This window comes from Macrobrachium nipponense, chromosome 1, assembly GCF_015104395.2.
Source record: "Macrobrachium nipponense isolate FS-2020 chromosome 1, ASM1510439v2, whole genome shotgun sequence".
NCBI classification, from domain to species: Eukaryota; Metazoa; Arthropoda; class Malacostraca; order Decapoda; family Palaemonidae; genus Macrobrachium; species Macrobrachium nipponense.
In genome coordinates this window covers 211,475,276-211,478,709 of record NC_087200.1, presented here as the reverse complement: position 1 = coordinate 211,478,709, position 3,434 = coordinate 211,475,276, and the positions used below count along the sequence as shown (strand labels likewise).

The following is a 3,434-nucleotide window of genomic DNA, read 5'->3' as shown; positions in this document are numbered from 1 at the left end:
GTTCTGTTAAAAGAAACGCACATGAAACCTTCAAATTACCCAATGGGTATTGTTAAAAAAGTAAAATTAAATGACTTGGATGAAGTAACTGACATAGCTGTGTTTAAGGGAGCTTCTCGTGAAACTGTAAGACGGCATGTTACTTCAGTAATACCTCTCTTAAGCCCTGTGACTAATGACACTGAAGAAAAGGAAGATATTAAAGAGGACAGTAGTACACATCAAAGAAAAAAGAGAAAGGCTGCTGTCATTAGTGAGGCACGAACTAGAGATATGTTGAGAAATTAGTATGCAGTATATGTTAGGTGTTGGTAATTTGATTTTTTTTGTTTTTTTTGCGTTAGAATGTTACTCAATTTTGTAACATTACCTTTACCATTCGAATTTTGACTAAATTCGAATCCCCCCTTTGGAGTGTTGAAGAATTATTTTATATTCTAATTCTGTAGAAAATTTATAAAATGTGTATATATATATCTATGGTTCATATTTGTTTTATCCTTGAAAACCCCCTTTTGCCATACAAAGCAAAATCAAAAAGAAATACTGGGAGTTTCAAGGATAAATATGTTTCAGTCCATAGATGGCTCTGCTGGCTGTATTTTAATATTTGCAGTTCCTGATTCCATCATCCTTGGGAAATATTTTCACCTACTGGTAATGAGAGAAGAGTGAGGAGGCAGATCAGCCATATTGGATAATGTTTTCTTCTAGTGAAGAAGTGCTATGAAGATGGAGTAGCACTTTAATTTAAGGCCACCTCTCCTGCAATTGCCTACCACGAGTGCTACCATGAAGAGTGCAATATCAAGATTTCAGAATACATACTTCTCAACAATGGGATATTCTGCTGCTCTTCGATTTGCTTTGGGATTTTAAGGATATGGCCTACCAACCCAGTAAGTTTCCTATGATTTTGTGGCATATGGTTCAACTTTGGTTAGGGGGTTATAATATTTGAAATGAATATTAATTATCCAAGTCTTCAGCCCTAATTATAATTTTCTATGGATTGTATGCTAATTATAACATTACTAGGGCTATTTCTAGCTTAATTCCAATTCTGTTTTGTGCATAGGATAGCCTAGTGGGTGTTCAGATTTGCTTAAATCGATATATCGTATAAGATTTTATTTTCCTGAGTGTTTTTCATATTTAATTTAATAGTGCATAACTTAGAATTTTAGTGAGCCTAATTTTTTAATTTGTTACTAGGCTAGGTTACTTGTGCTTGCTGGAAGGTAGCCTAGTATCATCGGCTTCAGTCATCTTCCTGGTCTTGGCAAATTTATTTAGGTACCTAATTCAGTTATATGTAATGTGATATTGGCATATTTGCATTTGATATTTATATATTGTATACCATTCATTATTGCTTATTAAGGGACTTTAGATAAATGTTAAGTTAGGTTTTTAATGGAAATTTTTTCGTGGTTTGCAGAATCCATAGTTTTCAAAAACAGGCAAGAGTTGAGTGGGTTCTACCACAGGCAGTCACTAGTGATTGAGGATTCCACTTCAGCCATCAGAGTTCCATTGCTTTGCCATATTTAATATTTATTCAATATAAATAAAGAATCTAATATTTTTTTAATTTTAAAGTTTCTTTATCCAATATTGACATTAAATTATTGTTACTCTGCTCTCGCTGCTCTTGTTATATTGAACATTTTGTTTTCGTTTTTGAAACATGTCGAAGGCTTTCTTATAGTCTATCCATGCCATGCTTAGGTTGGTTTTCCTTCTCCTACTGTTCTTCATTACCATTTTGTCTATCAAGAGCTGGTCTTGTGTGCCCTACACTTCCTTCTGCAGCCTTTCTGTTGTTGGGGATGGTGTTTGTCTCCTCTAGGTAGTTGTATAGCCTTTCACTGATGATACCTGTTAGTAACTTCCACATTATTGGTAGGCAGGTGATAGGCCTGTAGTTACTGGCTATATTTCCCTTACTCTTGTCTTTTTATACTAAGGATGTTCTTCCTGTGGCATCCATTTGGGTGCTTGGTGATTTGAGATACAATGCTGGAGTTGTTCTGCTATTCTGGGTGTAGGGCCTTGAAGTTTTTGAGCCAGTATCCATGGACTTCATCGGGTCCTGGGACTTTCCAGTTTGGTATTTTCTTTAGTTGGTGTCTGACTGTGTCTGTCGTGATGTCTGTGAATCTTTGTTTTATTCTCCCTGTTTCTTCTTTCCTGACTTCCTGGAGCCATGTTGCATGTTTGTTGTGTGATACCGGATTGCTCCATATGTTTTCCCAGAGTCTCTTACTTGGTTCGGCTTCAGGAATTTCTGGGTGGTTGTCTTCCCCTCTTAGTTGGCTGTATAAGTCTTTTCTGGTTGGTTCCGAATAGTTTGTTCTGTTGGTATCCCATTATTCCTGTTCATGTACCGTTGGATCTTGTGTGCTTTGCCTTAAGCCTCTGTTTTACATCTTCTATTGTGTTGTTTAGTCCCCTCTCTTGTACTTTGTATTTCTCGTTGAGTTCCTCCCTTGTTTCTTGCTTCTTAGCCTTTTTTCTGCATCTCTTTCAGTTTACTCAAGTCAGATCTCATCACCATGATTTGCTTTTCCAGGCGCCTTTTCAAGGAGGTTGCTGTTTGGTTTTCTGTTGGGTTGGTTGTGACGGTGGTGTTGGTGTTCGAATCCGCATCAGTTCTGCTACTAATCTTGCTCCTGCATATGTCAAGTTATTTGTTTCTGTGATACTGGCGGTGTTGTATTAGGCCCATTATTTCATTGACCTCACTTGTTTTGTTTTTCTCCCTTAATTTCTTGGTGTTGTAGGCTTTCATGGGGGGGATCTTTGTTCTCTCTGTATCTAGCTCCATCCATTGTCTAATCTTTTCTACCCATTCTGTCCTCTCTGTTACTTCGTCGGTGTTTCTTCGTGTGTCGTTGTTTGATACCTCATCCTCCCTGTCGTCTTGTGTGCATCGTCTCTCAGTTCGTCTTCGTGTATTCGTTGTCGTGTGACATTTCCCTTTCCAGTTCTTCTCTTTCTGTTGGGGAGAGCCAGTTCTTTTTCTTTATGTTCCTTACTTGGTCTGCCAGCAACTGCTCTGTTTGGGGGGTGTTATTCCTCTCATTCCAGATGTTGATCAATCTTCTTCTATATCCTCTCTCCCGTCGGGTTGCTTCTGATGTAGCATCTCCATATTTCCTTATTTTCTTCTCTTGTCCATTTCTTCCTTTTTGCCTCTGTAGCTCCAATCTCAGGCTGTTGATTACTGTCGTTGTGGTGATCAGTTGCTGGATGACGACCTCCAAGTACCTGTTATTATTATTATTATTATTATTATTATTATTATTATTATTATTATTATTATTATTATTATTATTATTATTATTATTATTATTATTATTATTTTCTATCACAGTCCTCCAATTCGACTGGGTGGTATTTATAGTGTGGGGTTCCGGGTTGCATCCTGC

The 3,434-nt window shown here is 37.2% G+C and overlaps 1 long non-coding RNA gene across 1 annotated transcript; it reads left to right on the top strand.

Annotated features, from left to right (window-relative positions):
• The first annotated feature begins 645 nt into the window (after nucleotides 1–645).
• LOC135220357 (uncharacterized) lies at nucleotides 646–1,565 on the top strand. The gene is made up of 3 exons (XR_010315679.1): nucleotides 646–899; nucleotides 1,216–1,296; nucleotides 1,442–1,565. It is a non-coding gene; the product is annotated as an uncharacterized LOC135220357 (long non-coding RNA).
• Nucleotides 1,566–3,434: the final 1,869 nt, after the last annotated feature.